Raw genomic sequence first — 11,181 nt, forward strand, 5'->3', positions numbered from 1 at the left:
CTAGGGTTTTGATTGGTTGTTTGTGTTTGATTAGCTGAGTGAGAATCTGTATTGGGATTGGTGAGTTTTCATTGGCCTAGGAATTACGGTGAAAATTTTAAATTATATATTTCAATCGATAATTACTTTTTATCAGGTACTAGTAGTTTATTACTTGGTGGATATATATGAATTTAGATTTAGAAATCTCAAAAGTACATTTAAAGCAAATTATATATAATATTATGTAAATTTCAGTGAAAAGTTGGTTAATTTGTCTCAATAAAATCTAAATAGAAAATTTGAAACCGTGTCGATTGGAATATATTGTCGACTTTTTAAATTTTAGGGGTTCTTTTTACAACATAAAGATTGATAGATGAGTAGGTTTATAAAATAATATAGAACTCAATTAATTATTTAACTTAAATAATTCTGAGTTATTAATGTCTAGCCAGAATTTTGCAAATGTAATTGAAAAATTAACAAATATGCAAGTGGAGAAGGAAAAAGGTGAATAAACAAGATCTTTGGTATCTAACATGATTGTTGAGGTAAGAAATGATGGTGATATAGACTCTTTGTATTTGTCTTCTTGTAAACAAAGTTTGCAGGTTTTATGAAATTATTTCATGTTGTCATTAACTTTGCAGTGATCTTTTCTGAATTGGACAGGCAAATATATATCATCCACTGCTTGATGATCAGATATTTTCCTAAACTCAGTATACATGGAATCAATCATAAAAACTAATAATCAGAATAAGATGAGTTGAGTAGCTTTGCTCTAAACACAGTGACCATTCCTGAAAAGATATCAGATATTGATGAGTTTTAGTGTTACCTTTCTTCTAGCAGCTACAGCTGCTGTTATTACAGTTACTAGGATTCGAATTAACTGCTCGATGATCCAAAAACCTTTTGTTTTTGTATGATTGTTTTATCCGGATCATTGATAATTGCCTAATTATAATGTTGCAATCAGTGTTCGATGTGTATTGCTTAAGTTTGACCATGTGAAGGCAAATTGCACGCGATCTGCTAAGCAATTTTTTTGACAGAACTTGAGTCCAAGAATGAGAAGTCTTTACCACTAGCCGGTTCATTTATCCTCTTTTGCTAACAACTGTTAGAATACTGGTGAAAATGCAATTTATACACATTTTTTGTTGATTGATAGCTTTTTTCCATGCATTTTCAGAGAATAAGAACAGTAACATTGAGTCGAATTAAGAAAAAGAAGAAGAAGAGCAGAGCCTTCATTGTAAATTACATTTAAATGATAACAAAGAGAAAAACTAGAGATGTGTCAGAAAAATAGAGTTTCTGAAAGATGCAGCAACTAATATGGAGAAAAGGAGGGAGAAACTTGAGGTCAAATTGCTTGAATTCTATTGTTTAAAGCAGCAACATATTGACGAAGGAGCTCATTTGCGAAAATATTTGAAATCCAAAATCCTGGAGGCTCACATGCTCAATGCAACCAAAACCTCACTGCAATTTGACAAGGAAAGACTTGAGGAAGGAATTAAACAGAATCGATTGGCAGAGAAACAACTTGAGAGTGCTACAGCAAGTTTGAAGGAAATTCAAGGTCAGAAATGTGTGGAATCGGCCCAATTCAAGTGGCAACTGTTGTTGCTTAAAGAACAGCTTTTGGGGTTTGGAATCGAAGAAAAGGGTATCAAGAATGTTGAGCTGGAACTGGAAGCAATTGAGTTGAAGAGAAAAAAGATAGAGCTTCAGTTAGACATGAGAGAGTTGGGAGTCAACTTGGTCTCTGCTCAAACAAGTTTACCTGTGTTTTCAAAATTTTCTGAGGTACAACTTACAAGATACATTTTTGGTACATTTCGTGATATAATTTGTGAATTCTCTTGAGTTCCTTCTGCTAGCAGAGGATTTTGTCTGGTTTTTCCCCAGAAGTAGTCGTGTTTAAGTTGTGTGTAGTCAATTTTTGTTGCTGCTAGGAGCATCTCCAATGCAAGAGTTACATTGGAATTGCAAAACGCATCCAAAAAAATTGGGACTGGGGTTCTGCATTTGCCTCGCTCTAATTACCAAGATGAACAATGTAACAAAGTCCACTTTTAATACTCTTTCAATGATCTCAGAGCCATATCATTGGAGAACTTAAAGAAGAAAAGAGAAGATTAATGCTCAGCAAAGAAGCGTTCTTGGATAACATTGAGAAACTGCAAATGAACAGATTTGATATGGTTCAGGAACTTGTGTACAACCGATGGCTGAATGCATGCTTAGGATTTGAAATTCAGGAATCTCTGACTCCGGTAAAACAGAATTGGAACAGGTTAAGCTTTGAATCTCAAAAGCATCAATCATTTTCTCAGTTGAAAGTGATGAAATGACTGATACAACTGCTACGAGTTACTCCAGCAGCCAGACAAGTACTTGGAAAAGGTATAATATAGCTCAGAAATTAAAAAAATGGGGCCGTATAAAAAAAGGATCATATCAAAGAGGCCTGATTCGCGAATCCTCCATGTCCTCTGTGCCATCTAGTGCTCCAACAATAACGACGAATAATATCACAAAATCTCCAAACGCAGACAAACTTAAACGGTTGAGAAGAGTTTGAAAAGGCTTGCTTCGTAGGTGTACTATGTCAAGTGTACCATCCGATGCATCATCATCAAGACCTGTAAAGAATCAAGTGTTAGAGTATTCAGAATCATCACACACACGACGGGCAAAAAGAGTCTCATTTGACGATCTGGTGAAACCAAAAGGTCCAGAACCAGTGGAATTTTGCAATGTGACAAAAAACAAAATTCGGATTGTGAAAAGGTAAGTAGCAAGATCTACACTTCAGGCAGTGACTTGGAGTTGAAGAATTAGCGTTCAAAAAATTATTTATACAGATTCATCCCGTCTATTTTAAAATCCTGGTTCCGCCACATTATAGCTGAGAGAACACATTAATATCCATCTTATACGACTTTTTTTTCCAATTATTTATTTATTTCTACTGCTAACTGCCTCGTTTATATAACTTACAATATACTCATATCGACTTGACGGGAACGTCGGCAAGAACTCACCACTCCAAAATGTCAAAAGACTGGTTCTCATTCTAAGAGCATCTCCAAGGGTGTTATTTATATTTGTTAGCTATAATATGATATATAGATAATCATCTAAAATTATAGCTAATAAGTTCTAGTTTCACTCCAATGGTATTATGTATAATTATATTATCTAAAATTATACATAATAGCTTTAGATGTTTTACAAATGTAGCAACCCCAATTTTAGTTATTTATATTTTTTTGCTAAGGGATCATGGTTGGAGTGTAGAATTTTTACTTATTATCTAAAATGTGCCACATAGATGTCATGTAGGTGCCACATAAACACTTTTACCTAAGAGTTCTAATGCCTTGGAGTTGCTCTAAGACTGTATATTTAATAATTCGAAAGCTTGAAGCATTCGCATTCCATTGTAATGAAATATAACGCATTGTATTAAAAAGTCGGGGGTCATTTTCTTGTATTTTTTCCGCTTGATTAACGCAACTAGAGTAGCTCCCTTGAGGCGTCTACCGTTTCATACAGGAGTGCAAGTCAACGGCATAAGTTATGCCAGTGGCAGCGGAATCAAAATCTTAAAATTTTCAAAACTCGACAACCTTTTTGTGACAAAGTAACACGAAAATGGGGATTAGAAACTGGAACAGAGGGAGTAGTCTTTTTTCCGTCACTTTTCAGGCCTTCAACCTAATATTTGAAAAATGTTGATAAATTTTTTACGTTAACTTTTAAAACTCATACTTCTTCCTCTGTCCTTCTCATTTTTTTTTTTTACAGTTTTTTTTCACTGCTCGACACGCATTTCATGACTCTTATAAAACATAGTTCCTTAGCTTATTTTTGAGATTTTCTCTTTGTGTATAAAAATTCAAACATCAAATTTTTATTCAAAAGAAAAAAGATTAAAAAATAAGTTACGGAACTACGTTTTGTAGAAGCACTAGAATGCGTGTCAAACTCTCGTCCTGAAGATAAACTACCTAGTTTCTATTTCTTTTAGCGTTTCTAGCACCTTTCTAGTTCCGTCCAAATTCATCAATTTATGTGCGTGCTCTATAAATATTTTTTGATCATATGCAGAATTGTGTAGATAAGAAGGGATGGAAGATAGAAGCTGTTGGGGCAACGTTAGACCCCGAAAAAGGTTGGAGTGACTCTTGACAGAGGTGAGATGGTACAAGTGAAAAAAGTCTTGTTTCATGTAACTTCAACCCCTGTCTTACTTCCATCACCTCTTTAACATGATAACAACATCTTGACAAGTTCCAAGCCGCAATTACATTTTTAAGTACACCTTCGTTGACAATTTTTAGCTCATATTTTCAGTAACTACATAGTTTAGTTTCAAAATGCAACTCTGTTTAAGATATACAAGGTCACCCGAAAGGATTCACATACCTCAGTTTCTCATTTCCCTTTCTTATTTATTGATTTTTTTCCTATAATATACCTTAATTTTTATTCTATGCATAATATTTTGTCAAAATTTCATCAATTTATTGAAAACAGAGATGTGAGACAGAGGGAGGCCGAGAATAATTGTTAAGATAGGACGACATAGTGCTTAAAAGATAAAATTAGAGATGATCGTGATGAGATCAGTTTATGTTAAACATGATGTTGAAAATCTAATAAATATAATTAATATTGAGATTTTTTTCCCAACAAATACTGAGAATTGATATATAGTATTAAATATTTAATGGTGTGACTTAAAGGGAAATTCCCACCAAATCGTACACGGAGAGAATATATTATTTCAGAAATTCTTCAGAAAAAACAAATACTAGGACATCGTGGAGAATGGAGATTGCATAAAATATACTAGATATTATTATATTTTCTTTGTCTAATTCAATGTATACATTTTATTTTCATAATTTCAAATGAATGCTATTATTTTTATAAATTATAATTATTCAAAATAAATTATAAAATTATATTTTACAGAAAAGTAGGGACAGAAAAAAATTTGGTTGAACAGCATAAAAGTATACTTTTGAAAATCTCAAGATATTAAATTTGTAGATAAATTATGCATGTCTCGTATCTAAATTAAATATAAATTGGGAATAACAACAAAAAGCTTATAAAGTTTGAATTCATTTTTCTAGCACCAATTAAAATTAATCTGAATATTTTCAATAGATATTTAATCCATTTTGAACAATAAATTCAGATTTACAGCTAAAAACAACAAAAATTCCAAATAGTTCCACAGCAACACTTGAAAAATAACAGGGGAGAAATATATAATATTTGGTATTAAATCATCATTAATACCAAAACTCCACTCTTTAACTCACACCTATCGATCCATTAAAACAGTAAAAATACCAAACACAAGTGTTTCACTTTTCACCTACAGTAACTTTTTCATAAAATCACCATCCGAGTCTACCCTTATCATCACTCTCCGACTTATAAGCGAAACTCGGCAACGGACTCGCTCGCGGCGATCGACTCGGCAACTCGCTCACTCTGTTCCCTTCATTATCATAATATATCACCCCCGAGAAATCCAACGGCTGACACTTGTCGCCCATCAGGATCGTCCTCCGCCACACTCCGCCGTCGACTTCCTCCTCGCCGGACACGCGCTTTTTCCGCCGGAGATTGATCGCCTTGTTGCTGATCGTCGACATCAGCTTCCGCGGCGATGAGTTGCCGGAGACGAACTTTCGAGAAGTGCGTGCCGCGTGTTTGGTTAGTAAGGACCAGAGAGAAGTCACCGAGCCACGGACGACGATGGCGAGTCGATTGTCCGGGGTGGCGGCGGCGCCTCCGCGGCGATGCTGCGGCGCTGTACGAAACATTCTTTTCAGTTATTTTGGACTTGCTGTTTCTTTCAGTTGTTAGAATTGTAAAGGGGAGAGGTGTATTTATAGGTGAGGTAGAATTGGATGTGACCGGTAAAAACGGTAACAGGTTTTTTTTGTTAAAAATAATAATTTTCCTCTATTATTCTTCCTCTGTTTGAAGATTGACTTATAAAATTCAATTTATTAATATCTTTTTTTTTATTATTATTAATATCTATACATATTTATGTCATGTTGGATATTATTTTTGCGATCTGCAAATTTTTTTTATCACAGAAATTGAATTAGTAATTCAAATCAACTACGATGATTATATTCTCGAAAATATGTTAGTCACGATACCACTAATTATATAAATATAAAAACAAGAATTTAATCACAAATAAAATACTTGTATTTAATTCCTTTTTCGTTGATTGCATTTAAGTTGAAATCAATCGAAAAACCAATGTGCCTGTCATTCAACAACAAAAACAACGGATAGGTCAGTGGTAAAGAGCTTATCCTCTGTCGTCTCAGGTTCGACTCTGATTTACCTGAGGGTTTCATTGAACAGATACTCATTTATAAGGCTATAAGTCATATTTGTCAAAAAAAAACAATAAAAACAAAGAAAATTATTGAAAGACCAATATTATTAGGAAAGAAAATACCAATAATAATATCTATATTGACTTCCATAGTATAAGGTTTTAAATTAAAATAAATGTTGATTCTACCAACAGATGATATAGTATCTGATAAATGTTGATTCTATCAGCAAATAAATACCATAAATATTTTAATTATTATCAGATGCGCGCCTTTAATGATTACGGGATTGGTCGCTGGCCAAATTATGTAAATACGTAGAGATATGATATATATTTTATTCTGTTTCCGGTATAAAATCTGAAATCGGCAACTATCTAAATATTTAATTATATAATTTGTTATTAATATCACATTTTACGATATTCCATTCATAACTAAAACTTAACGTTACACAATATATTTTCATGAAACTTGTCTGATCCTCTAGCATCATCCTCGCATCATCCCATGTATTAAATATTATTATGTTTTGTAAAAATATACACATATTTTATTTATATCAGCTAGCTGGCCACCTAAAAAAGTATAGGTAATTTTAAATGTTTCATCTTTTAATAAATTATAGTAATTATTATATATTTATCTATTTTATAATTTTAAGATAAAATATGATATATTATGTTTTTCCATTTTGTCACTTTCTTTTTTTTAAAACATTCGTCTCAATTATTTATATTTCAAATTATTTATAATAAATTTTAATACATATAAATTAAATTTTGGTAATATAAAATTTAATTTCATATGAGTGTAGGCTTCTTTTTTTCCTTTTTGATACTATGAGTGTGTTTAAATATTTTAAAATAGAACAAATATGAAACGCATTGATGGGAAATCCTCTGGCAGTCAGAAACTTGACGCACATGTTCAAATGGTTGGTTATCATGCATTCTTACCGATTCGACCCATTATTTTGCGGCATTGATACATAAATATAGAAGTTGCAGAAAGAGAATGGCACCAAAACCACTAGAGAAAACTAAAAGTAAAATCTAAAGTAGGGATCACAAGTGATCCACGTGTTTTGCACTTCCGGTCGGAATATATATTTAGTTCAGACTGTGTCAACTCGTGCTTTCTTAGTCAAAGGATTAAAATTATCCATGTTTAGAGCAACTCTTAACTATGTTATGTCCTAAACTCACATCTAGGTAACGTGTCAATGCACTCCAACATTATTCTAGTGTTATTCTAAATCACTAGTACAACTTTAATTCTTTTAGCCATTACTTATTTATAAGTAACTCCTAGCCATTATCTATTTAATATTTATGAATTATGAATAAAATAATCATCTCTCTCCTTCTTTTTTTTGTCTATTCTCTCATTTTCCCCTTCTCTCTCTCAAATTCATTATTAAAATAATTTTAGGAAAACAAATATAGGGATTATTAATAGAGTTAACACTAAAAATAGATAACCTAAATTATTAAGACATATTAGCACTCATTATTTTATATTATCAATCAATATATATATATATAAAGGAGGATGCGGGTGGCTCTAGAATTGTTCGATTCAGTCTTCTAATTTTTATTAAATTTCGGATGAAAAAAATATAATTATACTTCAAAAAAAAAAGGATTAAGGATTTTAAAGGTAATATAATTCTTTTTCTTATTGAATTCGAAAGGTAATATACTCTAGAATTCAAAAAATCAGTTTAAAAAATTTTAAAGATAATAGAATTCATTTTTCTTATTGGAATTTAAAGATAATACAATTCTTTCGTCCCGATATTTTTGAATCGATATATTTACTACCCTATTGCTTAAGCTCCTAGGCCGCCCAGATGATGTCGCCGAGCAAACTCGAATAGTGGCTTTGTGGTTTATTCGCATGTATTTTAGCTTTGGATTTCTTTTGCCTACACAGATGTTCTTGTCGAGCCAGATTAAAGTTGGGGAATGGCATGGGTTCCGCTTGATGTTTTCCTGATCCATGCTGTCATTAGTTGGATTTTATTTATTTAAAATAACAATCACATAATAAAAACAATCAATTTTTAAGATTTGTACGGTGTTTTTTCAAAAAAAAAAAAAAGATTTGTACGGTGATATAATTACAATCTAAAAATCAAATTCAAGGATTGTAATTTGTAAAGGTAATAAAATATTTTCTTATTTAGGAATCGTAAAAGAAATAGAATTTTATTCAAAATAACAATAACAAAACAAATACAATTCATATACTTAAGATTTGTACGGTGATACAATTCTCATTTTTTAATTATATATTAAATATATGAATTATAAAAAAATACAATTCTTATTTTCAAAAGTTATAAAATTTATGGACAATGATGTGGCGTGTCTAGAAACTTTTCGTTTAATTATTATAATTTTTCTAATTTTTTGAATAAAAATAGGTAAAGTAGCTAAAAATAGTAATATTAAAAGAGATATAATTTCGAGTAGTTAAGAAATAGGAATCCTAACAAAAATATAATAGCTAAATTTTGTGAAATTTTAAGTATTGAACAAATAGGAATCTTAAAAGAAAAGAGTGATAATTCTAAACAATTAAAAAATAGGAATCTAAAGAAAAATATAATAGCTAAAATCTATGAAATTTGATATATTTATTCGCTTATAATTATAATTTTGTCATAATGTAAATGATTATTGATTAGTATTGTGTTTGAGGGGAGGGCGGCCTAAATTATTTTTTATCCAAATAATAATAAACTTTCGATTAGTATTATGTTTGACGGGAAAGCGACTAAAATAATTTTTTTATCTAAGTTATAATATATTTTTTATTAAAACGGGACCACGGCTTAAAATAATTTTTATCCAATTGTAATCTTTAACTTCATCATAATTATAATAATCTTTATTAGTATTGTGTTTGACGGTAGGCCGACTCAAACTGATATCTATATTACAATATGTTGTTATTAGTATTGCGTCTCGAACTATTTTTTTATCTATATTATTATATTTAATTTTATCATAATTATAATAGTTATTCATTAATATTGTCTTTGATGGGAGGACAGGTCAAACAATTGTTTTTATTAGTATTGTGTTTAATAGGAGGGTCGTTTAAACAAATTTTTATATTAATTATAATAGTTTTTATTAATGACATGTTTAACGAGAACATGACTCAAAATAACTTTTATACGATTATAATATTAATTCGTATCAAAATTTATAAAAAAAGATTCTTAATTAGTATTGTGTTTGAGGGGAGGGCGGCTCAAACTAATTTTTATCTAGATAATAATAAATATCTATTAGTATTATATCTGACGAGAAAGCTGCTAAAACAATTTTTTTTATCCAAGTTATAATGTATTTTTTTATTAATACGGGACCACGGCTTAAAGTAATTTTTATCTAATTATAATCTTTAACTTTATCACAATTATAATAATTTTTTATTAGTATTGTGTTTGATGGTAGTACGACTCAAACTAATATCTATATTATAATTTTTTGTTATAAATATTGTGTTTGACAAGAGAGAGGCTCAAACTAATTTTTATTTACATTATTATATTTAATTTTATCATAATTATAATAATTATTGATTAATATTATTTTTGATGGGAGGGCGGTTCAAATGATTTTTTTATTAGTATTTTATTTAACGCCACTTAAACAGATTTTTATATTAATTGTAATATTTTTTTTATTAATGATATGTTTATGGGAACATGACTCAAAATAACTTTTATGCAATTATAATATTAATTCGTATCAAAATTTATAAAAAATTCATAACGTCGCCGCGAAGCGCGGCTTTATTCACTAGTTTATAAGTAATAGGATAGTTAATCTATTGGCTCCTCAGTTTGCGGTTAAGTTTGAGGTTCGTGTACAAAATACTGATCATATAGAACCTGGTAAATAAACAAATATTATGTTAATTTTTCATCATAATCGATTATTTTATAAATAATCATGAATCGGATTTAATCGAAATAATAATCATTTGGTATATTTGAAGATTAATTGAATATCAGAGATTTTATTAGTCGAACATCGATTGATCATGATTAGTTGTCGAATTTTTTAGACAATGTGTTTATAATATATTATAAATAAAGTATAGTTTAATTTGAAAATTTGAATATTCGACAAATATAATTGTTATTATGAAATTAATCAAATCTTTTACCAAGAAAAATATTCTGTTATTATTAGAAAATCATCATAATTTCTGTTTATAATATCTTTTATTTGCTCCAGCAGCTCAAGGATTTTACCTCGTTGAACATATGTAAGTAACCAAGATATTGGTTGCACTGAATGTAATCTCTCAAATTGAGTAAATTTCGAGCATTTATTTTCAATACAATCAATACTTGATTAATTTGTAAATACTTGAAATTCAGACTAATTCAATAATTGGCACATATGAATTATGTTGCATATATCTAATATCGATACAAATTCTGTTTATTTTAGTTTCGAATTTTATACCATATTTATTAAAATTGTCAACTTGTTCCATTACCCCTTGGTAAATAACTAGGGTTGGCTACGCTACTGCTACAAGATTGTGCATGTTGCGTTAGCATTTTAAATGATGTCTATTCATGCCACTTGTATTGTATGCCTCATCTGCGCGCATGCAAGGTGAAGAATAAGAATATGTACACACGTTTATGCCACTTGAACACAGTGGAAAATGGCATGATGCACGAGTAATACAAATATTAATTTGGTTCATGGACTCTTAAACATACATATCGTCAATAATTTACTCATCTTCGCTTTAAATT

Source organism: Daucus carota, chromosome 3, assembly GCF_001625215.2.
Source record: "Daucus carota subsp. sativus chromosome 3, DH1 v3.0, whole genome shotgun sequence".
Taxonomy (NCBI): Eukaryota; Viridiplantae; Streptophyta; class Magnoliopsida; order Apiales; family Apiaceae; genus Daucus; species Daucus carota.